Source organism: Alligator sinensis, unplaced genomic scaffold, assembly GCF_000455745.1.
Source record: "Alligator sinensis unplaced genomic scaffold, ASM45574v1 scaffold219_1, whole genome shotgun sequence".
NCBI lineage: Eukaryota > Metazoa > Chordata > Crocodylia > Alligatoridae > Alligator > Alligator sinensis.
Window position 1 is genome coordinate 3,682,359 of NW_005841866.1, and position 26,399 is coordinate 3,708,757.

At 44.6% G+C, this 26,399-nt stretch overlaps 1 protein-coding gene across 2 annotated transcripts in view; it reads left to right on the forward strand.

The window, feature by feature from the left end:
• The window catches only part of COMMD1 (copper metabolism domain containing 1), a 261,731-nt gene that overhangs the window by 206,762 nt on the left and 28,570 nt on the right, over positions 1-26,399 (forward strand). The window lies entirely within an intron of this gene.

Genomic DNA, 26,399 nt, shown 5'->3' on the forward strand with positions numbered 1-26,399 from the left:
TGATTTGCTTCTCCACAGCTCTAAGGAAGATTTGGGAAAGAGGCACCCAGCCACAACATTTCTTCTTGAGTGTGCCTCCTGCACACACACTCTTCTGCTTACCTTAGGAAAACTGGAGTTGGCTGTACCAGATCTCCTCTTTGGGAACACGTCCTACTACTCAAAAGTACAACAACCCCAAGTGATAGAAGCTTTTCCCTGGAGTCTCCTAACTAGGCAGCCATGTTCAGGGGCAGATCCAGAGGGTGTGCAGTGATGAGGCTACATGCCCCCTTTCTGACCAGAGCAGCAGCTGGGGACTTAAGTCTCAAAGAAGGTAAGCATTTCCACCTCCCTTTTCCTCTGTACTCAAAGGCACATACCCTTTTCTCCCCTCTCCCTCCTCCACCTTCCTTTCCCATGCCTACCACTGCCAGGGTATGTGCTGTCCTGGGGGAGAGGAGCTCCTGCCTACACCAGCTGTGGCTACACTGAGCCTGGGACCACAGCAGAGGACAGGCACATTCCTCTTCCCAGCTTGCTCCCCCCAGGGGGTGTTCCCTGCCAGCCCTGGAGCAGGCATGGGGAAGGGGAATGTGCCCATCTGCCACTGCCACAATCCTGGGTGAGTGCAGCTCCCACAGCCCAGATGGAGTGGGACAGGAGCTCCCCTTGTCCTGGGATGCTGGCAGCAGCATCAGGGGAGTGGGGAATGGGAGGGGAAGAGGAGTGGGGAAGGGCTAGGGACTTGCCTCTGAGCACCAAGGGGGCGGAGGGCAGGGAGTGCTGCCCTGGGCATTAATCTTCAGCTACTACTCCTGCAGCACTGTCTACCTACCCCAGTGGGGGGAGCAGAGAAAAGAGTTTGGAAGCAGGCAGAAATTCTTTGGGGATACCAGGGTACAGCCTCAACACTCTGGCTGGTTTTGGAGAAGTTGGACACTTGATTTCTTCCAGCTCCTTCCTGCACTTTTGCTATAGGAAGTGAGCCAGACACTATCACAGTCTGACTTAAGTCTCCACTTCCTGAACCTCGAGGAACTGGTTCTCATGTCCCACCTATGTTTTTTTGGGTTTTTTTTTAACAGCAATGTCCCTGCATGAACCCGTGTGCTTCTGAGCACCAGCCTTCAGCACAGACCCTGCTCAGCTGAATGTTTTCCTAGTCATTTTGTTTGCAAGACAAAGCAGCTTGTTCTGAAGCAATAGCCTTCACATCATAATGAAAGGAGACTTGCACAAGCAGGGAGTGTCCAACTAAGGGAGGCACAAGGCCTGTCAAAAGACTTGGGATGGAAATCAGCATGCCATGAAGGAAATGAGGTTGGTATGTTTGAATTCCTTCATTGTTGATAGTAGTCAAGAGGTCCTCTGATGAAGGAAGGAATTTTATGGCATGAGGGCTAATCTCATTCAGACCCCATCATTAGACTTTTGATCAGATGATGAGGCCCTTGAAAAATACACTGTGTTTTTCATTTATGACCCATCTTTACAGGCCTGTAAATGTAAGTGGATACACCTAGCTGTATCCTGTGCAGATCTGGATACTGATTTGGTCACCATCACTGGTCCTTGCCCTAAACAATAAAAGCCTTGACACAACAGAACAGCCAGCATCTGCCATTCAGTGCTTCCTGAAGGGAGCTTTTCACATATCAAAACTGGGATGATATGAAGGCTTTTTTGTTCAGAAAAGATCTACTGCTTTAACGAGACTGGTATAATTTTTAAAATCACACAGCACCCTGGCAGAAAGGGGTATGCTATACTGGAATAAGATAACTCAGTAGTTTTCAAACTTCCCAAAGCCATAGAGCCATTTAATATCACTTCTGCAACAGAATCCCTACCCCTGGCTCCATGGCCCAGGTGAGCTGATGTGGGACCAGGTACCCCAGCCCGGCAATGACAGCACATGGCCTCCTGACCATTATCCACAATCCTTTTGCAGAACCCCGGATGATCTCCACAGAACAACTGAGCTGACTTGATACTGGCATAACTGCAGCTACACTAGAGTGTCCTCCAGTATAAGTATTTTGCTTTTTAAAAAAGTCACACTTCTAACTGAAATAATACAAAGTACTAAGAAACAGTACATACAGTACAAAATCAGTGTTTAGAATAGAATTAAGGAATGACGATTTGCCCTTGTATGCGATTCTTTAAAGGAAGGTGCCTGTGGGGTCCTTTGACTCTGACGTTTTAGATGGTGTGATAATTTCCTAATTTGGCAGGTAGCCTATAGGAATAAAATCCATAAAAATGAAGAGAACCCCTAAAAGAATTTTGGGAGAGACACATTGCAGTAAAATCTATTTAAAGGAAAAGCTCTAGGGACTTGCAAAAAATGGCTTTTTAAAGGGAGGAAAGTGTTTTAGTGCCCCATCCCTTACTTTCTTCCTTTTGATCCATAAAGTCTGGGAGGGGTCCTCCTATCAATTAAAAATCAAAGTTTTGGGGCTTTTTCCTTGTTTTTTTACATTAGAAATTCAGATCTTGGCTACCAGGGAAACACTTGAATTTGTAAGGACACCTGGAGAGTGTGTGTATGAGTTTGAGACATCAGAAGTACCAGGAGACGGAAACCAGAGCAACAAAGAGTGGAAAATATTGGCAAAGTATTTAAAAGTGTGGTTTATTTCTTGCTTTTGTTAGTACCAATTAAATTAAGTGCCTAGTGAGCAGGTGAGAGAATACAAGACTTGACTTTCCCCATATTTGTAAACTAAAAGATAAGCAGATCAAGCAGAAATCCTCTTGGGTTTTTTCTACATGCCTCATAAAGGAACACACATCTTTCCCTTTCCTTTTGTGGATCATCTTTAAGGCGGTTGGTGATTTAACAATGAAGCGACACTACATTCAGGTGGTTTGAGGCTACTTTGGAGAACGGCAGTCTTTCAGCTTGCTGAGGAAATGCAAGAAATGCATCAGCGTGATGCCCTTTCCTCATCTGACAAAGCTTGCCATTTTTCCCCATCCAGTCTTCTCTCAGGCCCTGCTCATCACACATTCTCACAAAGGTAGACAGTGCAGTCAGACAGAAAAAGCACTGAACTGGGACTTAAGTGAGCCTGGGTTTCATTCTCAACACAGCCAGGGACTTCTGGGTGACCTTAGGTGTGTCACTTTAATTTCTTAGCTCTTAAGTTTTCCACTCTGTACAACAGAGCTACCACAAAGCACCTTGAGAATCATAGCTCCAGTCCCTGCTTCCCTTCCCAACACCCCCAGTGCCCACTCCTCTACCCTGATCCTTTCCTCACTTGGTTTCTTGCTCAGTGCCTCTCTGCATTGAACCATGTCCCGCCTCCCCTTCCTTGAAAAGCTAGAAGGAGCCAGTGGAATGAAGAAGAATGAACCACCAGCTGCTGGCATTTGTAGCAGCCACTGGAAGCCAAAGGAAGCAGTGTCCTGTCCATGGCAGAGCACCGAGCCATGTCCTGTGCATCAGTAGCCTTGGATGTTGTTTACGAGGCAAACCTTGTGACAGACTCCCATAAGCTCTGGGCTGCTTTTTCTGTGGAGTCATCTGTCAAGGCAGTCCAGTACCTCATGGCCTGTTGCCATGAGGTACTGGACTGAAGGAAAAAAAAAGGGCTAGGAGCACACGCACTGTTCCAACAATCCAGTTCAGAGTCTGACCACCCAAAAAGTTTTTACCCAAGATTTATCTTTGGTCAACATACTTGTTCTTTCTGCAGTGACTGTGTATATATTGCAGGTACCTCTGCAGTGGAAGCTTTGCTTTAATTCCTCTGTGAAATCCTATGAAATAATAACTTTCATTCCTACCCAGGAGAACTTTTACAATCTTTTCTCCAATGCCTGATGAAGGGTGTTTGTACCTGAAAGCTTGCAGTTAAAGAATTTTTTTTTTGCAAAAATCTTGTTGGTCTAATAAAATATATCATCTCTACTACAAGTCCTGATTGCCTTTTGCTGTAATTCTGTTATTTAAGGCAATAGGAAATGTTGTGCAGGGGGTTGGTATACATAATTCCTCAGTATGTTTCCACCCAGTTAGCTTAATATACAGCATTTTAATTTACTTAGTTATTTACTGTCATGAAATAATTGTGTCTGCTTCTCTATAGACTGTTTACATAGGATTTAGACTAAGTAATGGAGCCGTAACAAACATCCAAGAGTGCAATTAACTCTTTGGATCAGAGAGGGTGTTTTGAAGAATAACGTTTCTGGAAGAGAATGATAAATGGGTGAAGGAAAAGACAAAGAGTTTTGTGATGATCACATCATTCATACAAAAATGCCTGAGCAGAGCATTATTTCTGAGTGGAATTTTGGCCTCAGACAAGCCGTTAATCTTTTGGTTTCAGTATTATGTAATTTCTCTTCAATATTTTTGATCTTTCTAGCTTTTGGCAACCCTGGCCATGTGGTGAGTTAATAAGAGATTATCCAAATCTGGTGCTGTATACTAAGGGGCACTTCATTCTACTATCCTGCATTGTGCAAACTTCAAGACAAATCGGTGTCACTCTGAAAAAAATGGATAGGATAAGAAAGCAGCCTATCAAACTATGCCTTTAATGTTCTGTAAATAGCCCTAAAGCAGGGGTGGGCAAAATATGGCCTGCGGGCTGGATTCGGCCTGCCAGGCCATTCTATCCGGCCTGCAGGGCCCCTAAAAAATTTAGAAAATGTATATTTATCTGCCCCTGGCTGCCTGTCAAAGATGACAGGAGACACAGGGGGTCGGACCCAGGGGGAGCTGGCAGGACTCAGTAGCAAGGCTACTTCTGGTGGCAAAGGTCAGGGGCTTGGGGATGGGACTTCTGATTGCAAGATGGTGACCAGGGGGCGGGGCCACCCATGCTACCCTCGACAGCTTGCCTAAACTCAGTAAGCGGCCCTTCGCCTGAAATAATTGTCTGCCCCTGCCCTAAAGGTAGGCACCTGTAAAATCCATAGCCACACAGCTCCTTAGGGAGTGTGGCCCAGAAATTCAGAGTAAAAGCACTGACCTGTTGTAACAGATGGTGGTGCCATTTAAGAGATCGCTCTTCCTGGGCACCTGTCAGGTTTGACTTAACAATAAGGTTGGCTTTGATTTCCCTTTTGGGCCTTCCCAGGTACATACAGCAATGAGAGGGGCAGAGGAGGACTTGAAGGTTAGCCCTAGGTCCCTTCCCCTGGCCTGTTCTCCCTCTTCTCAGTCACCTCTAAGGCTCAGAGTTGTGAAGCCACACAGATGCAGAAATACTGCATCTGTGCTGTTGCAATGGGAGACCACTGCCCTTCCCTAACTTGCAGGATACATGGAGACCAGACAGCCTTCTGCTGCTACTGAGTGAGCTGTAGCCTTAATTGCACCTGAACCTGCTGCCTAGAGACCTGGAGGGAGAGAGAGAAGCTCAACCCACTACAGAGGCCCCTCACAGAGGAATCTCTACATATATCTATCTAGCTTGGAGAGGCAGGTCTTTCCAACCAGGCACTTCTGCTGGGCCACCTGGGAGCCAGATCCTCAGCCAATATAAACCCTCTGTAAAGGAGGCATGCTGATTTATATCAACTGCAGATCTGGTCTTGGGACTTAAATCTGTGCCTAAATGCAAAGCTCTCTCTGTCTCCTCCAGTAGATCTATGTTTGGTTAAAAGATTAATAGATTCATAGACATTAGGGACTGGAAGGGACCCCAGAAGATCATCGAGTCCAGCCCCCCTGCCATAGGCAGGAAGTCTGCAGGGATCAAATGATCCCAGCAAGATATGCATCCAAACACCTTTTGAATGAGTCCAGAGTAGGTGCTTGCACCATGTCTGGGGGGAAGTCTGTTCCAGACCCTGGACACTTAGACTGTGAAAAAGTTTTTCTTTATGTTCAATCTAAATCAGCCTTTTAGGAGTTTGTGGCTGTTGGACCTTGTTTTTCCTTGGGGAGCTCTGGTGAACAACCATTCTCCCAGATCCTAATGTACTCCCCTGATGTATTTATAGGCTGCCACCAAGTCCCCCCTGAGCCTTCTCTTCTCTAGGCTGAAGAGTCCCATGTCCCTCAGCTTCTCCTTGTAAGGTTTGCTTTCTTGGCTTTTGATCATATAGGTGGCTCTACTCTGGACTATCTTGAGCTTATCCAAGTCCCTCCTGAACTGGGGGGCCCAAAACTGGATGCAGGACTCCAGTTGTGGCCACATCAAGGCCAAGTAAAGCTGGAGGATGACATCCCTGGTTTTGCTAGAGATGCATCAATGGATGCATGCCAGAGTTTGGTTAGTTTTGCTGGCCGCGGCATCACATTGGTGGCTCATGTTCATCTTGTGGTCAATCAAGACCCCCAAGTCTCTTTTGGTTATGGTACTAGTGAGCGTAGCACTGCCGAGCCTATAAGTATGATGCTGCTTGTCCCACCCAAGGTGGAGCACCCTGCACTTCTGTACATTAAATGCCATCAGGTTTTGGTCCACCCAACTTGCAAGCATGTCCAGGTCAGCCTGTATCCCCAGCCTGTCTTCTAGTGTGGTTGCCTTCCCCCATAGTTGAATGTCGTCCGCGAACTTTACCAGTCCGCATCTGACGTCCAAATCCAGATCATTAATGAAGATGTTGAAGAGTACCAGCCTGAGAACTGAGCTCTGAAGGACTCCACTGGTCACCTTGCGGCATGTTGATTCACTCCCATCAACTAGTACTCAGCTAAAACAGCCAACAATTGATTTTGTTTCTGATTAATCCCACACATGCTGTCCATTTTCTACCCAACCAGTCATTTTATAGCTAGACACTAAACTAGAAAGACTGTATGTTACTTGTGGCTTCCATTTGCAACCTGATGGGTGAATTCAGCACATTTTTTTCATTAAAAAAAAACCCCCAAAACAATCTGTTTATTTGATATATTAAGATTTAGAATTTCCCCAGGGAATTTTTCCTTTACCACATTGGGTGGGGCTAGTTTAAAAAAAGTACTTGGACACCAGAAGTCAAGTGCTGCAAAGACTCACTTCAAACTCCTGAACCCTAAGCACAGCACCCAGGTTCTCTGTACGGTGCATTATGCACTTCAGCTACCACATGGAGCAGAGTTACTTGGGCTAGGGACAAAAATTACACATAAACCAGTATAAGTGATTGGAAACCTGTTCAGATCTGTAACACAACAGAAGTTCAGTGCACATAAACCACTTTCAAAATGGCAACAACCAGTTTAAGATAAACCTGGATGGATGTAGTATCAGACTTAACTAGTTTAAGTTAAATCAGTTTATTGAACTTCTGTCCCAGCTCCCCTCCAGATTCAAGTTAACTCACGATCCCCCAGCGTCCGAGGATGCTTTCCATCTCCCCCCAAACCTCCCCTTGCCGGGTAGGCAGTTTAACCTTGGCCTAAGTTGTCTGCCCCAGCCCAGCAGGGAGATGTGCTCTAATGCTCCCCAGCTTCTGGCCTGGGCCACTGCAGGCATGTGGCTTCATTTTTGGAATCAAAAGTGAATGTCTGTTCACTTGCTTATTGGTTCAATCTACACAGCTTAGACTAACCTGCAAAGATTGAATTGATTCAGCCTTAGGCTTTTGACTATACTTAGCCCTAGAGTTGGCCAATAGTAATGTAAAGCACAGGGTAGGTTTATGAAATCCTGCCTGTCTGTGAGGCTTAGGCTTAGGCACCTCCACAGCCTAGAAGCCTCTCCTGAGAGTAGGTGTCAGGGGTCAGAACAGCAGGTAGGCTGACTAGCCCCAGCTTACCCTGCCTGCTTAAGTGGGCAGCTGCCAGCAGCCTACCTAGGGCTACTTTCAGCTGGCTCCAATCACCTGTCTGGGTCTGGCTGCCTGCTTAAAGCAGCAGCCTTATCATTGCTTCCCAGGTGACTCAGCAGTGTCATACCGACAGGAGAGGGGTAGCAGGAGGGTGGGGCATGTCCCCAGGCAGGGGGGGAGAGGGGGGTGCCAGCCAGGCCCTCTATGGGGTACTCAGTCCCTCGGTGGCACTTCCAGTGTTTCTGGGCTTGGCGATCGCCAGAGGGGGGCCGGGGGGTTGTGCAAATGCAGGCATTGGTCCCCGGGCACCAGAGACCTACGATACGTCACTGTGACTCAGCAGGAGAGATGTTTCTGCCTAAACCTGGGCTTCTGATTCGTTGGTTCCTGCCTGCTGACTTCAGACTCCAGGCTGGACAGCTTTTGGCTCATGATCTGTAGTGACTGCCCAAATTGCAGGCCCTTATGGCTACAGTTGTCTACTGAAGACTCTCTGGCTAGTGATTCCAGTCTGGATCCCTCCTTCCTGTTCCCAACTTACCCTAGCTCGTGCCTCTTCTTCCATGACTGCTCATGTCCCAGTCCCATACAGACCTCCTGTCCCTGAATCACTAACTCTTGGCTCTTGTCTGGATCTTGTGTACTTCGTATCCTCTATTTGTGACCCTGTAGGATCAATCCCTAACTGACCACGTCTCAGTTGTCTCCCTGGCAACAGGAGGCACCTACAACAATTTTCTCAATGAACTGGGCATGGCTTGCTTTTTTGCTTTTAAAACATGACTGGTGGTGCTTTCCATGCCTTCCTAAGTAAGAGTCCTGTAGTTAAAGTGTTCATTCAAGAAGTGGGAGACCCAGTTTCAATTCTCTTTTCAGCCTGAGGGCATTCAAATGCACATCTCCCACACTGATGCTCTAAGCACTGGGATATAAGCTAGCCAGCGGAGCAGGGAATGAATGATTCCTGGGGCTGAGCATGAATCTGTAGCCTCTTAGTAGGGCACTTACCATGCTGTGTTTTGCACCAAGTCATTGAATAAAACAGAGAACCATTCCTGGAGTGGGGACCAGAGCCAAGACCTCCCTGCTCCCAGAGACGGCCTTTGCCCCTAGGCAAGACAGTTGCATTCCTCCTTGTTCTCTCTTTGGTGCCAGGAATCTTAAATTATTTTCTACATAATGGCACAGCTTTAACAAAAAGAGTGGACAGCGCCTCTGTTCAGTATGTAATCTGGTGGGTACACACTCCCTCAAGAGTCATGAGCAGTGGGTTTGAGTAGCTCACTGCTTTCCTGGATGAGTTCTCTTAACCACCGGGCTCTTATATAATAGGAGCCTTTTCTTTTAAAATACCATCTTGTGTTTTAAAAGCAGGTGGCTTTGCCTGCATTTTGTGAAGAGCCCAATTGTTGTGGGGTGTATGTGGCATTCTCGGACCACACCTCTTGGATTGCAACCCTCGGGATTTGGATGGAAGAATTCTTGTCATCTAGATCCTGAATCAGATGAAGTAAAGGAGCAGTTTGGTGCCTATTGAACTGGGCCAGTTCTGGGCACATGTAGAAACAGAACTCACAGAGTACTCCGGTTTGATGGCCACTAAGTGCAGGGTGGCTGTTTGTATTGCAAATTTGGATTTAGGCTCCTCATTTCTGCTGGCATCCTGCTTAAGCTGTTGAAGTATTTTACCTTCTTTTCAGACCCAATGAAAGGCACTTGATGCCTGAAGGTTTCTCTCTCGTATCTCCAAGTTACAGAAGTTGGTTTAATAAAACATATCTCACCTCATAGATCTTCTTCCTAAGCTCCCAGGATCATCACAGCAACAAGAACACTAAATCCTTTATTTGTCCTTGTAACCTTCTATGATGAAAATGCAGTTGTCTCCCAAAGATGCAGCCCTCCTGCAAGGCAGGAGCAACACTGGAGTTACTGGATGGGTACTGGTCAGGCTTCTGCATGCAGCACTGTCATCAGATGCTGCTGAGCCTGGCTATTCGATTCCAGACCCTTTTGCCCAGAATGCTATTTCAGTCTGTTTGCAGTGTGTGACATCACCTGAGTAGCAACTGGAAAAGGTCCTGAGATTCATTTTTATTGTGACTGAAGGCTTCATTTGAACCAAGAGCATTGGAGAAAAAGGATAAGGCTGGTGTGATATAAGCATCCCCCAGTCCCATTTCCTTCCTCCAACATTGTGAGTGCTTGGTGCTTCTTAAGTTCACCCATACAGCCTTCTGCTGCAGGAGGAGGGACACTAAGGAGAGGCAGAAGTTTGAGGGCTCAGGCTTCTTAAAAAATGAGACAGCAGAGGTGTAATGTGCAATAAAGCCACGTTGCCTGGCAACCAGGAAGAAATTAAGCAGTCGACTGTGCATTTTACCTGTTCAAAAACAGAAGCAGAACTGAAGTGTACTTTAGCAGAGACATTGTAATTCCCATATTGCTTTTGAGTACATGCATTATTAGGTATCTTGAAAACATGGCATATAAAGAAAGGTTGGAAGAAGGAGGACTACTTAATCTAGAGAAAAAAGGACAGGTAAGGATTTGGTAACACTAAAATAATAAAGAAGATAGTCGATTGTTTTCTGTTTCCAGCAGTGAGAGGACAAGAAGTGAGTCTTAGAACTTTGTAACTGTAAGCATGGTTCAGGAGAGGAACAGATGACCTATAGTTCAAATTCAGCACGGCTTTATTGATGTCAGTGGAGTGAAGAATCTGACCTTGCATCTTAAGTCAGAGGAATGTCTATTAATAATAAACAAATCTCTTCCCACAAGTTACAGGGAGCAATACACGCAGTCCTCGACTTACAACATTTTGAGTTACAACATTTAGCACTTACAACGTTTATAAGTTGATGCCCTGCTTCAACTTTACCATGTCAGTTTCAACTTACAACACTTGATCCGATGCAATGCCACGCTGGCGAACAAGTTTGCTGCATTGCTTATCTCCCTGGAGAACATCTGTCCAAACTTCCTTGGACACTTTCTTTAAGAAAGCGGACAAGACTCCAGAGAAAACCTGCAGCCAAGACTCCTGAGAAGACTCCAACCAAGGCTCCTGGGAAGACTCCAGCCAAGAGCCCTTCAAAAAGTCCAACAAAATCATCTCAAAGAAGTCCTTTCAAATCAATATGATTGCTGTTTACAATACAAATGTATTCATGTAGCTATATTACTCATCTATAATTGATTGAGTACAAAATTCTGGGGTATTTTTGGTGAAAATAAGGTATCGGGCCTTGGTTCAGGAACCAATCCCCCATTTATTACATTGTTTCTTATGAGAAAATTGGTTCCGAGTTACAGCATTTCAACCTAAGATGCAGTTTTTCAGGAACCAATTGTGTCATAAGTCCGAGGACTGCCTGTACTTTAGCTCACCAGGAATATTGTATCCATTTTGGATGCTGTGCCTGTAGAGAGGGATGTGCACAAATTGGAAAAAGTCCAGCGGAGGGCAACAAAAATTATTAGGTATCTTGAAAACATAGCATATAAAGAAAGGCTGGAAGAAGAAGGACTACTTAATCTAAAGAAAAAAGGGCAGGTAAGGATTTGATAACACTCTACAAATGCAAAAATGGTTGCTGTAAAGAAGATGGAAAGTAATTGTTCTGTTTCCAGAGATGAGAGTACAAGAAGTAATAGTCTTAGATTGCAACCAGGGACATTTTGGTTACACCTTAGGAAGAACTTTGTAACTAAGTGTGGTTCAAGAGAGGAACAGATGACCTAGAAGAAGTTGAGGAATCTCCTTCATTGCAAGTTTCGAAGTGCAGATTTAGAGAAATATTTGTCTAGGATGGTTTAAACAGAGGTGAACCTTCAGCAGGGAGTTGGACTGAATGACCTCTTGAGATTTCTTTCATCCTTATTTTTGTATGAATATAAGATTCTTGTATAGACCTATTTAAATATTTTAACAGGTGAGTTGTCTCCATTACTAGCATATTTTCTTGAACTTATCAGAAACAGATATGAACCATAAACTCAGCTCAAAATTAAACTCAATTATGGGACGTTCATATCCTAATCTAAACTGTGCACCTCGGGGGTTGTTATTTATTAATAGATAATTGATATATTGCCAGAAATATGCAAAGATAGATATGATCTGTACCACTAATCATTTATGATCTGAAACAACATGAGCAAACAAATAACATAAGGGGTGGTGGGGGTTATTTGAAATCTTAAAAGACAAGTTAAAGAAAACATGGACAGTTTTAAAAACAAAATATGTTTAAAACTACCTCCTACTAAGAACTTGGATGGTCAAAGCATCCTTTATTATTGTTTGTATGGCCATAGGACACAGACACTTCTCTTCACAGTTCTCCCCCTTTTTATTCCTCATTTTCCAGGACATTTTCAAGATGGACATCTTAGATACCACTCTACTGTAACAATCTTTTGCTCTCCTGTAACACCTGTCATCTCAAAGTGTAGATCTCAGACCTGTAGATCTCAAAGTGCTTCAAAAGTGGGGTCAATATTTTATCCCTACCTTGCACATGGAGGAGGAACAGAAAGGAGAAACAGTCTGCCAAAAGTCAGAACATCAGGGACGGAGGAAAAGAACTCACATCCCCTGAGATCCCAGGTTAGCATTCTGTCCACAAGGCCATTCTGTGTCCTTGGTGTTGCAATTGTATCTAAGGCAGTGGTTTTCAGCCTGTGGTCTGTGGACCCCTGGGGGTCTGATGACTATGTCTAAGGGGTCTGTGAAAGATGACTATGATCAATCAAAATTGTGTGAGTAGTCCGACATAACATTCAGATCAATCTACACCACCATTCAAAATTTCCAAAGGGGTCTGCACCTCTATTAAAATTTTTAGGGGTCCGCAAATTAAAAAAAGGTCAAAAACCATGGGCCTAAGGCTCTCAACTAGAGATTAGGGTCCATCTGTGCTCAAATGGCTGATAAAATACTTAACGATCCTTATCCCAAAGAACTGACTGCTTAATACCTGCTGTCTGTAGATCTGCTGTTATTTTTTATTTTTAAATAATTTTAAAATTATTTTACTGCAGCATAGGGAAGTCCCAAGATGGGTCAAGGCTTATTGTAATAGATGCCATACAAGCACATAATAAAACAATAGTCCTTGTGCTAAAGAGTTTACAATCCAAGTGTGCCCCAAGCATGTCTATAGAAATACATGCCTTTAAGAAACACCCCCCAAACGATCTCTTGTTAAGTAGTTGTGTATCATTTATTGTGCAACAGTCTCCTGAGATACCAGTAAAGCTATGATCACTTTACATAGTAGATTGAGGCCTTGTTTCTGCAATCATATTCTCACAGATTGAACATTGTCTGGATATAGAGCCTCATTGAAGTAAATAGGAGTCTACACAAGCTATTTTACTGTGTAAATGACACCCACATTGGGTTTTCTTTTCTTTTCCTTTCTTTTGGCTAAGTTTTAAGAAACGGGAGACTAAATATAAGTTCCTAAATTCATACTTAAGTGCCTAACTAGGGAACCAGGTATCCGGGTTGTAGCCTTATTGTTCTAAAGCAGTGGTTCTCAGCCTTTTTTGTATTGGGACCCATTTGTAAACATCAATGGCTAGTCCCAACCCAGTGCCTATCACTCCCAACCCACTGCCCCCAGACCCTAGCCCCCCCCAGTGTGTGGGGCAGGTAAGGCTCCAAGCAGCCCCTCACAGGCTGGAATTCTGCCAGCCTGCAAGGCAAAAGCCACAGTTTCCCATGCTTTTCTCCTTTAAAGAAGAACCCATTTTTAATGGTTTGTTGATTTATTTTTAAAGTTTGTTTGCAACCCTTTCATATATTCTTGCAACCCACTTTTGGGTTGCAACCCACAGGCTGAGAAACGCTGGTCTGGAGGCAAAAGGAATCAAAACTCGTGGCAAAGGTGATATCTTTTATTAGACCAACTAAGCAAGCGTTTGGGCACAGGCACCCTTGTTCAGACATAGGAGATTGCAAAGATTGTAAAAGTTCTCCTATGCCTGATGAAGCGTGCCTGTGCCCGAAAGCTTGCTTAGTTGGTCTAATAAAAGATATCACCTCTGCCACGAGTTTTGATTCCTTTAACTAGGGAACCTTGTTCTCAAACATTGAGTCATCAGTACCTCCTTTTGCTTTTACTGGAAGCTGCTGATTGTTCAGGGCTTTTGCATAAGGGAGTTGCTTTATTAAGCATCTATATAAGTGGATTTCAGAATCAACCTTAAGACTCATATTTTGAAGACCTTGGCATGTGTTCACAGAGTGTTTTAATTTGTCTTAAATAATGAAAATGAAACAATGAAATAACTCCATAGACTGGATAAAGGAGTTGTTCCAATATCAACCTGAGGTAACCAGGATGAGAATGTGTCTTATGTTTTTTATCCAGTGATCCCTCAATAAATGTACAGTTGAAAAATAGAACAATACATAATGTGAATCAAAGTAATTCAGTTTCCCCAGGACTGAAAGCAGCCTTCGTGCTCAAAGGATTTGATGCAGAATTCAAACTGGGAAAGATCCTGTCCTTCCCAAGATTAACTAGAGTTTGTCAGTTAGTCAGGTATGTAAATAAAATATTTTAGCTTGTCCCCAAACCATCATTTTCTCCCTCCCTGCAAAACCAATGTAATTAGAACAAACTCTGCAAAAATATAATTTCCTAAACTAGCTTGGTAAAGGAACTTGTCTGCTGTTTTGTTCAGAAGCAGTGGAGTGAAGTGAGTTTCCCCAGGACTAAATTTGGTGTAACTCCTTTGAAATCCAGGTGGTCAGGGAAGCCATTTGCTTCTTCTGCATTGCACCAGGGATGAATTTGGTTCTGTTTTTTTGAAGTACTGTTTGCTGGCAGAGTGAGACAGCAGGGAGCTGCAAGCAATGGTGAGGAAACAGGAAGACAATGGAGGAGCAGAAGAGGAAGAGAGGAAGGAAGGTACTCTTTTGCATGTGAATATTGAGAGCAATTCAACCCTATTGTTCTCAGGCTGGACCTTGTGAGATCTGGGTGGAGCTGGGGTTGACTTTAGATACACAAATACAACTTATAAAATGACAGTTTTGCGTCACAGGTACCCCAAGGCTTCCTCTTTCTCTCTCCCTTTTTCACTTGCTGACACCTTACATTGCCTCAGAGCAACGTAATATGCGTCATTGCCTCTTTCTCTGTTTATGAACATATTGGGTGCATCTACATGCGCACTTTACTGTGGAGTTGACTAATTAGCTCTACAGTACAGCATCACCATGTACACAATCAGTGCTATTAGGCCAGAGTAAACTAATTAACATAGGATAGTACTGCCCAACACAAGTACTATCCTACGACAGAGTTATTTATTCTGCTGCAATGCACATGTAGACAGTGACCAGGACTGGCTAGGACGCAAAGGTGCTACAGTGTAGGGCTGCCTGCCAGCTAGCCCCACACTGTATCACCCTTGTGCCCCAGCCAGCCCCTCCATACCACGTTGAACTGAATTGGAGCAGCCTCGAGCTGACAGCATGACCCCCTTCCAGCTGGAGCTGCACCACCCCGGGTCAACATGCTACAGTCCCAGGTGCACATATAAACTCCGGAGCAATAAACTCTGGTGCAGACTGCACCAGAATTTATTTCTACTTATTAATTGCACGTGTAGGTGCATCCACTGTGTAGGAGTTACTGTACAAGTGCACATCATTGGTCCAAAAATATGGTGTCCAGCCTCTGATTTCTGTCAATATATGATGTTGCGTGCACACACACACGTACACCTAAATGAGCACCTGACTGATTTTGCAATGTTATAACATAGAGGTGGAAAATTCTCTCTCACCCCCTTGCTGACATTCCATATACACTCTGAAACATAAAGTTTAATTGATTTTTTTTTTTATAACCTGCTACAATAGAACAAAAAGAGCTATCAATTTACCATTGTTTTTCTTTTCATAAACTACTGTACTTTGAAGTTCACCAGCCTTTATGCCATGACAACTTCCTGTTACTTGAATTCTGTAGGTAAGCCAAGAGAGAGTGGGAATGTAGGTACATGCACATGTGCATGTAAAATGGCATTGTCCTACATAAATTTTCAGAAACAAGTGGAGTGCAGGGAAACAAATAATCTCCTAAACACCAAGTTTCTAATGTTAACGTGATGTTAACTGGTTGCCGGATAATGACTTTGAAGGACGATGTTTTATGTTTTAAAGCATAAGGACCGTAACAGAATCTGAAAAAATAAAGTTTTTTCTTAAGAGCAGTTAGAAGAATCCCTCCAAGCACAGGTGACTGGTAGGGGGGCACATGCCCCCCCTGAGATTGGCCCCCGACTCAGCACTGCTGAAGATGGGGCAGTTTTTCTGCCGTGCAGGCCAGCAGCATGTTGCAGTGGGGGGCACTAACCCATGGCACAGAAGTATAGGAGTGGATATGAGGCTTTTGGCCCGCCCCTGGGCCTGCCCACATGTTATGCTCTCTCAGATTCAGGAGGCACTAGTCACCTCTGCCTCCAAGAAGTAGGTGTGCTCATTGTAAGTAAACGAAAATTTTAAAAACGACTTGTTCAGCTGGTGAGATTTAGCCCTCATACATTAATAAATACTTGTAAATATTCTGAATTACTACAGTTGTTGCCTGCTCTTGCATATGTTTAGCCTTATGCATGTAAATAGTCTATTGAAGTCAATGGAACTATGCTAATTTTCACCAGCTACAGATCTGGGTTAATGGGACTACTCACATTAAGCTGAGTACATGTTTGAGCTCTTGCAAGATCAGGTTTAGCAATACTGTATCATCAAAGGCTACAGATCAAATCTGAGCCCTTTATGCAAATCTGGGGACAATCAGAGACACAGCACCACAGCTCCACACTCAGAGCAGCTGTACAGTGTCTAGAGCAATGCCAGCTCCTGCCATGCTGATTGCAGCAGTGTGATCAGCTGCCATGGCAGCAATGGCTGCTTTTGTGCTTCCCCTTACCCCCCAAAGGTTGGGGCTGGTGCCCTGGTTGCACCCGCTTCCCCCCAAGTTATGCTACTGGAGAAAATTAACTATAAATGACAAATAGCATAGCCCTGAGCTCCAAGCAGGAGTTTCATAGATTTCATAGATTTCATAGACATTAGGGCTGGAACGGACCTCGGAAGATCATCGAGTCCAGCCCCCTGCCCAAAGGGCAGGAAGTCAGTTGGGGTCATAGGATCCCAGCAAGATGAGCATCCAGTTTCATCTTGAAGGTGTTCAATGAAGGCGCTTGAACCACCTCCGGTGGCAGGCTGTTCCAGACCTTGGGGGCTCGGACAGTAAAGAAATTCTTCCTTATGTCCAGCCTGAAACGATCTTGAAGTAGTTTGTGACCATTTGACCTCGTCATCCCTTGGGGCGCTCTGGTGAACAAACGTTCCCCCAGATACTGGTGGTCACCCCTGATAAACTTGTAGGTGGCCATCAGATCACCCCTGAGCCTGCGCTTTTTCAGGCTAAAGAGCCCCAGGGCTCTCAGCCTGTCATCGTAGGGTCTGCTTCCCTGACCTCTGATCATGCGAAGCATCTATGGATGCAAGCCAGCGTTTTGGTCGCTTTACTAGCCGCCGCATCGCATTGCAGGCTCATGTTCATCTTGTGGTCAGTGATGACCCCCAAGTCTCTTTCTTCCATAGTGCTAGCCAACATAGCACTGCCGAGCCTATAAGGATGCTGCGGGTTTTTTTTCCCAAGGTGGAGAACCTTGCATTTATCGGCGTTGAACACCATCAGATTCTCGTCCGCCCACTTGCTGAGCCTGTCCAGGTCAGCCTGGATAACCTGCCTGTCTTCTGGTGTGGATGCTTTGCCCCAGAGGTTGGTGTCATCGGCGAACTTGGCCAGTTCTGATCGCTTCTGACTCCAGTGTCCACATCATTAATGAAGATGTTGAACAGTATGGGTCCAAGGACAGAGCCTTGGGGGACCCCACTGGTCACAGGACACCACGATGAGTGACTTCCATCGATTACTACCCTCTGGGTCCGACCCCGGAGCCAATTTTCCAGCCAGCGGATCGTGGAGGACCCAAGGCGACAATTGGCCAGTTTCTCCAAGAGGCGATCATGGGACACCAGATCGAAGGCTTTTTTGAAGTCAAGATATATGACATCAATCTCTTCTCCCTTGTCCAGGTGATAGGTCACCTGGTCGTAGAAGGAAATGAGATTGGTCAAGCAAGACCTACCCGCAACAAACCCATGCTGGCTATCCCTTAAGATGTTGGCGTTGGCCAGTCCATTAAGGATGGCCTCTTTAATAAACTTTTCTAAGATCTTCCCCGGGATAGAAGTCAGGCTGATGGGCCTATAGTTAGCTGGATCCACTTTCCTCCCTTTCTTGAAGATAGGCACCACATTGGCCTTCTTCCAGTCTTCGGGCACTACACCAGAGCGCCAAGAGTTTTCAAAGATCCGTGCTAGAGGCTGGGCTATGATGCTCGCCAGCTCCTTGAGTACCCTGGGGTGAAGATTGTCAGGGCCAGCTGACTTGAAGGTATCCAGCTTCTCAAGATGCTCCTTCAGAAAGTCAGCATTAATGGAGGGCAGAGGATCACCCTCACCCGGACTTCCCGGCCCTGTAGCGGGCATGGGCGTCCCATGGGACTGATGAGTTAAAAAATGTATGATGAGTTAAAAAACAATCCATCATACATTCAGATTGCTGGCCCCTGGGTGGCTGTGTAGACTATATGTAGGCTGTATATGCAAATATTTCACTTAATTCTGAAGCATAAAAAAGAATTTGTTTTGTTGGCTGAATCTCAGGAGTGAAACAGTATTCCCCAAATGTTGAGATTCCCTATTTTTTATTAAAAGCACTCTAACTGAAATTGTATTAAAGATGCACAGAGGAAAATGGCCCCATCCCCTCCCTAACAAATAACCCCAAATGAAAGCATCCTTAGGCTGGAAGAGACTAGAACAAGCATTAATAAAAATTTATAAACTTACATAATATATTTAATAAAAAGAGCATAATTGTCAGAGGCCCTGAGAGAGCTCGAACATTGGAATGTGTATTCTCCCAGGAAGGAAGAATTGATTATGCAAGTATGTAAATTCCTGTAACATTGCCTGTTCTAGTCTTTTGATGTGCCTAAGGAATATTTTCAGTTATTTATGGTTTTCAACTACAGTTTTTCAGAGTTCTGATGGGCTTCTGCAACTTTGTATTTCAGCCTGCTACCTCCCACTCCATATTATCTTGTGTACAATACTCTGCTTTATAGAAATGAAAATGTCCTTGCTTCCAACAGTTTTTACCAATAAATTTATTTTAATAACCATAAAAGGTAGGCATCTCCATGGCCCAGTGTAGGCATTTCCATGGCCCAGTGTAGGCAATGTTCATAGTGTATGGTGGGGCTGCTGCTGTGTGTTTTGTGCTCTCAGAGACTCTGGGAATTTGGGATCAGATTCCTACAAAGCCCTCTGTTTGGTTCTTAAGAGTAATTCTTGGTCATGCTGGCTTTATTTTCCCCTTTTCACCTCAATGCCAAAACATGGGGAGGCTGCACAGAATACCAGGGATCTTGCACAGCTTGCATACAGGCCAACCAGAATTTCAAGCTTTCCATTCAGGGAAGTACAAAGACTATAAACCCTTCAGAGACGGGGTGGCAGAGCCTTTACATATTTCTCCTTTGCAGTCACTACTGTGATTGCGTTTGTGGAGATGTACCTGAGCCAGCTTTAAACTAGCTGGCCCTGGTACTGCTTGTACCGTAGTTGTGGCAAGACACAGCTCATCGTGGGCTAAGTGGTTAAGTATTTAACCCAGCTTCTCAGGCAGGTTTTGCAGCCAGCATTGAGTTCAGTCATGATGTGGCTACACAGCTGGCAGTACTCAAACCAGCCAGCTTTGTATGCCTACATAAGCACAGAAGCTGCAGCAGAGGCATAGTTTCTGCTGGGAACTGCTGTCTCTTCAGGTCAACCAGGAAATTTAGGGAAGTATTCTTGCAGCAGCAGACTTTCTCCTGATGTTTCCCCTTAGGTGGGCTAGTTCCACATAGCCACAGCTCTTAGTAGGGGCAAGATGTCACAACCTAGACCCATAGTTGTTAGATGTTCAGGTGCCACAGTGAGGAAAGTGGCATAAAAACTCTTCACAAGATTCTGAAAGAGGGATTGAGATGTAATTTCAGTGGGGAATCACACTGATACTCCAGTGATGAAAGTTTTTCAAAATCTTGAGATAGACACACAGGGTCATGTAACAAAGGTAAAACAAATTCTATTTAAATCAGAAATATATGGATCGATTCAAATTCTATTTAAATCAGAAATATATGGATCAGAAGCCCTTATGATCATTAGATCATAGGAATACTGGTCAGCAGACTGTATTCCATTTGCAATAAGAGGCAGCAAAAGCTAATACAGTGAAGCCACATTTCTAATAATAATTGCTATTCTCAGGCCCCACCTATCTTGACCTTTAAAAAATCACATCTTTCACTGTACCATCAGCACTGACATATGGGAGAAATGCTCTAACAGGGAGAAATTATGACATTAAATGATGCGATATTGATACTGTGAGAACTCGGCTACATTATAGCTTTCCTGTTTTTTCCAGAAATATAAACTGAATATGCTGTTTGCATTATGCTAGTGATTGAAGGTGATATTTGACTAATTTAATAAAAATATTACAATATTGTCCCTTGGTTTCAGAGAAAATGAGTCATGCCATAGACAGTAGTAGCAATCAGCATTTTGTTGTCTCTTTAACAGACTGAGCATGTTCCACCCATGAGAACACATAGACTCTAGAGATCTGAGAGGTGAAAACTCTTTGACTCCTGTCTGCTAATACAAACCAGCATAACAATATGTTTTGCAGGGCTGTGTTATTACAGAAATGTCACAGTGCACCCATAACTAGACTACCCCTTTCCTGTGGAGGATGGTTGCTGGATTCTGATTAGATAGGGTTTGTCATACCTTACTTTGCACAGGGTTTGCCAAGCCCAGGGTAGGCTCTGGGTATTAAAAAGAAGTCAGTTATGTTTAGTGGTGTGTTGTATTGGCATACAAAACTGTGAAATTTAAAAATATATATGTGCTTATTTGTCATCTGTTTCTTTGAGCCTTCAGGGTACACTTGTTACATTTTTCAGGTAGTTCTCTATAGCCACTGAAGGCTAGAAAGCTGTGTTTTTTAAAAAGCTGAGGTTCTCATGTAATCACTTGTCTCCAAGGAGCTGGACCTTTTATGTAAAACATAGTTACCCTAAGTTTTTAGCAAGATAAAGCTGTGAGAGCTGGCAGACTAGTTAGGTTGCCCATTATTGTGATATCTCAATACCTTCTGAGAGAGGTGCATACAAACATTTATTTCTTTACCAGCCTTCCTGACTTATTTAGTTTGTGTATGGCAAAACTGATCACAAGAAAGGCTTGTCACTGTTCTTTGGTGGCAGGTTTTAATCAATTACTGTACTCCATATAGAGTGTCCTAGCATGCCTGAGCCTTTAGGTAAAATTCAGGTCCAGCTCCTACCTACCTTGTGTTTCTTCTCACATTGTAGGACTGTAGGCTACAAGACCTGCTGAGACAGGAGGACACAGTAAAAGGGAAGTCCTTCCTGTTTGTCTGGAGGTTGATCGATTAGTTGCTTGGCACATAAAACAGGCCTGCATTGTACAGCAATGTAGCTACCTAAACTATCTTGGTTTGTCTAGCTGCAGTACCAGAGGGCTCTACAGGGTCTAATACACTCAGCTGCTCTTGTGTTAAGCATGTGGGAAAGATACTGTGATCTTTGTTAGTTATTTAAAATTTGTTAGCTCATTTTTTAGCTAATGGGCTAAAAGCATACCTTAAATGCTATTCTACATAAAGTCATGTGGGAAAAGGTTCCCTGAGCAAAAGGCATAGTTAACCATGTTACTAGTCTGAAGTCAGGGGTAGAAGGTAGTGTAGATTTGCACCTTAGGCTGTATCCACATGAATGGGAAAACACTGCGAAATGCATGTGATGCATGGGCATCCATTTGCTGTGCTGCATATTTGCAGCATGGCAGCAAAATTAGATACCGGAGAATCCTGGTATCTAAAAAGAACAACATGGAAAAAAGTGGCGTGGCAATGTGGCTGCAAGGTGTGCCACTGGAAACCAGAGGCTGGCTAGCCAGAGCTATGCTCTGACTGCTGGCCAGGCTCTGTACACCCGGATCCCTGCTGCTGCAGCCCTGGGAGGCCACCAGGACCCCAGGTAAGACTGCCGGGGCCAGCAAGTGCTGGGATCAGCCTCCCCTACCCCACCCCGGGGCAATTTGCCGCATGCCAGAATGCATGTGCAGAGGAGTGCCTGGAGACAAGTAGCAGTGGCACAAATATGTGCCGCTGCTATTTGTTCCCAGGGAAATGCACATTCCATTCGTGGGGATGTGCCATTAGAAACTAACCAAAGATACATACAGCACAACCTTTCCTGGGCTGAAACTTACTTCATCAGATGAAGGTTTTGTGGCCGTAGTGAGAGTGCTGGGAGGCTTAAGAAATATGTCATAGGTCATAGTTACAGATGACTTATAATTACGTCTTAGATGTTTTCTTATAATCAAGCCTGAGGAGAAGGAGTGCTGGTACAGGAGTTTCCTGTTGAGAGAGGATGTGTTTATGATGTGTTTACTAAGCCCAACCCCAGACTTTGTTCAGGAACTCTAGTCACGTGTCTAGGTTGTACGAAACTGAGGAAGAAAGTGAAGGACTACAGGTCCTGGATACTGAAGAGCACAGCAACTCCTTCCTCCCAAGATACATGTAGTTAAACTACTCAAACTAATATCTGGAGCGATCTTGTCATCAAGAAGAGTCCAGTGTTATGTGAAAACAGTTTAAGGTTTTTTTGGCTTTCCTTTCCAATTTTGTTTTTATTTTAAACTAAAAACTATAAAATGAAATCTGCAGACCAGAACAACCTCATGCTTGACTTCAACACAGTCTCAAACTTCCTCCCTAAAAACACTCACTTGGCCAGAGGTACATAGCCGCTGAGCCTAACCTTTCTGCACCCATTTGGTACTATTGTTAATCCCGGAAAAAGAACAAATTGGGAAAACTGTGCCTGAAAATCATATGTATGTTTCTGTAAATCAGCACTGTGTGATACCCTAGGGACCTTTTTTTTCTGTTTTCCTGACCAGGATTTTGAAGCAATCAAAGACATTAACTCCTAAAAATCCATTGCAAGTTTTACACTGATGCCCAGTACCCATTAGGATAGAATTAGAGGAGTTGTAATGGCTCGGTGGATATTCATGCAGTGTGTACCTAATCAGTCATGCTTACACTAGTTGAGTCTTAGCATCTCGATTTAAGGATCACCTGTTAATCTAGAATGCCACACAATGGAGGTATATAGGTGTATGGTCACTATTTTTGTTGATCACTGGAGCGAGTACAGTTCTTGGCAACTCTGAGTGCATTCTAAAAATGACTGTGCCAGGTGACTTTGTGGTAATGGCTTTGGTAAAACTCTGAGGGCTTCTGCATAAGTTTGGATGAGGAGTGCTGACTTCAACAGGCAAACAAACAAAAAACCCCACTCTGTTCCCATTCCCTTTCTGTGTAAACAAACAGGGCAGTGGTTCCCAACCTTTTTAGTCTAAAGCACCCCTTATTAGAGTGAAGGTACCCCTTGGAAAATGCTACCTCTTACCTTTCAATCGTTTCGTCATAATGAAAAAAATAAGAGTGATTTGTCTATTGCAAAGTATTTAGAAAGACCACAACAGATTAAGATGCTATTTTTTACATAATTCATTCCTATGTGAAATCTGTGGGTTTCTATTGTGAATCATATGTAGGCGTTTGCACACCTAACAGTGCTAACGTTGTACACATCCTACAGCACCTTTAAAAATCTCTCATCACATGCCAGAGTGCCATGGCACTCTGATTGAGAATCACCAAAATACTTCCTGAAAAAAAGCAAGAGCTCACTTTACATGCTGCAGTTGTCCTTGCCATGTTAGTGAAACTGAGATGCAGTGACATCAGACTATATGGTGGAACCACTGAGCTAGCAGCAGCCTTCGCTACTGGCAGATTTTTTTTGGACTTTACTGAAGTCACCGTTCCTTGTCTGAAAGATTTATCTCTCTCTCTTTTAATACAACCATTTGGTCAGCACTTGAAGCCTCATCTTCACAGAAAGCAAGAAAAAAATTACAGTACACTAAAGATATCCTGCAAAAAACCTTCTCTCTCCTACAACACACTAGTGTATCATCTGGGACATACCTAGACTCCTGGCAGCTCTGGGCGAACTTTTACTATTAGGCTCCCCTTTACCAGAGATAATGATTTTTTTGTTGCATTTTGTTTCATTTTTGGGCCCCCTTTCTGTCTGGGTCCCAGGCGGCCACCCAGTTCGCCCATGCCTCTGTCCAGCCCTGTGTATCACATAGAATTTCCACTGACTTTTGACACACATCTCCAAAATCTAGGATTCTCAATTGCTGTCCCATTTAGGGGTGCCCAGTTTAGAATGACAAGGTGACATCTTAGGGCAGCCATGCTCCCAATCCCATTGAAGTCAATGACAAAATGAGTTCAGTGGTGCATAGTCAATACAGGGAGCCTGACTATGGTACCTAATTTGCATTAAATGGAGCTAATTACAATTCTTATATTTATTTTTGAGGAATGGTCCATATAGATTACAAAATATTGGAAGATGCAAATCACTTTTGAAATATCTTTTTATTGGACCAAGTGTGTTGAGTTGAGAGAGCTTTTGAACAAGCTATTGGGCAAGGTTTTTGGACCTGAGGAATGGCACTTGATATCCAAAAGTTTGTCCAACAGCTCTTCCAACCATAGTTGGTTAAACAAAAACATCACAAAACATCCTTACCTCTCAGCCATTTCTCAGTCTATCACAGCTACAACACTCCAACCGTACTACAAAATATTGAAAAACTTTCAGTAGCATAACATTTCATCCTGACTACATAAATGAAAAGCTATTTATATGTGTCTATTATTTATATGCAAGTCTAAAAGCACAAGTTATTATTAAGGTGGCCTGCAACTGTTTGTATGCCAAATGTTTACCTCAGTTATTTATTTATTTATTTATATCTCGGGTTAAATGCCTCAGCTGTTTCTGAGAATGGAACTAGCAAAAAATATCCAATAATGCAATGCAGAAGAATATGGGTGATGTTTTCTTTAAGGATCTTTGTCTATCCCATGCACCAGGGCAAGACCTTGAATTTGTGGGGGGAGAGGGGAGAGCTCTTTGCCAGGGACATACTGTCTTCCAATCCCTATGAAAATCCAACTGAATTAAGTTACCAGCCTCTGAAACTAAGCACAAGCTAAGTTTCTTCTTCTTCCCTCACTTGTCCCGTCTAAACAAGGTTGCTGTTGCAGATCATAGCTCTCCACCAGCTTCAATCATAGTATCTTTTTCTTACAATTCCTTCCCTCTCCACTATCTTTCTCCATCTCATCTTTGGTCTTCCTCTTCCCCTTCTCCCTGGTAGTGCATTCTGCTAACCTCTTTTCCCACCTGCTAAGATTAAGCCGCTCAAATGTCAGAAGTTTCTGTCTTCTGGGCAAGCTCCTAGGGGTGACTTTCATGCTGCGACGTGGCAGCAGGGATTTGAGGGTGAAGCAGGAGAATCTGGGCTCTGCCCTAGGACATACTCTTCTGACGTGCCACTGAGGCGGCAGATCTGTTTGCAAGGGAATGCTGTCATGATGTGACAGTGTCAGGGAGGTAAGGGTGCTGGGTATGCCCTCGGGAGTGTACTGCCTATGCTGGTGCTGGGCATGCCCTCAGTATTGCCAACGCCTAGTGGTGGCACCAATGCAGTTCCTCCATCCCCTAAAGCTCGCAAGAGTATTTGTCATGAATAAACACTGGGGTTATTCAAATGCACCTTCCTGAGGGTGCACTCAGGTCACATCTGCAGCCAGGAGAGTCATGCTTGGCTGCTTCCAAAACGTGGGAAGCGGAGATCTGTGGCTGGCACCTTGCTCAGGCAAACAAGACTGGGTGCGAGGCCTTGGGGCTGTGGCATGAGGGCATATGCTGTCCTGCCAAGCCACTTGCAGATGTGCCTGTTGTATACCAAATCTCCAGCATTTTTTCTCAGCTGTAAGAGGCTGAACACGAAGCCCCCTGTACTGCTGCCCCCTGTCAGGAACATATGACCAGAGCTGAGATCATTTCTGATCCAATGTATTAAAGAGGCAAATCAAAAAAAAGATGTGCCAAAAAATCTCGGGGGGGCGGCGCGGGGCAGGCTGGTACCCTGTGGGAAGCCGCCCTGCGCCAGGACAAGCCGCGGCCCCCTCACCCACGCCGCAATAATGCCCGCGGGAGCACGAGCAGTGCCGGCTACCTCGACCAGCCTCAGGCACAACAGCTGGACGCCCCGCCTGGCCACGCCCCTCTCTCCCGATTGGCTGGGGACCAGCCCGGGGGCGGGGTCCCGGAACGGCAGTTTCCGCGACCTGCTCTCTCCAACCCCCCTGCAGCCCAGCGCGTGCTCAGAGCGCGCGGGCGGGGGGTCGCGAGGGCAACAAGTGTGACCCTGCTCCGCCCCGCCCGCTTGAGGGGCCAGGGCCAGGGCCAGAGCCAGGCACCGCCCCTCGCCCCGGCATGTGGCGGCGCTCTCCCCCCACCCCCCCACGCAGCCGGCCGGCTCCGCCGCC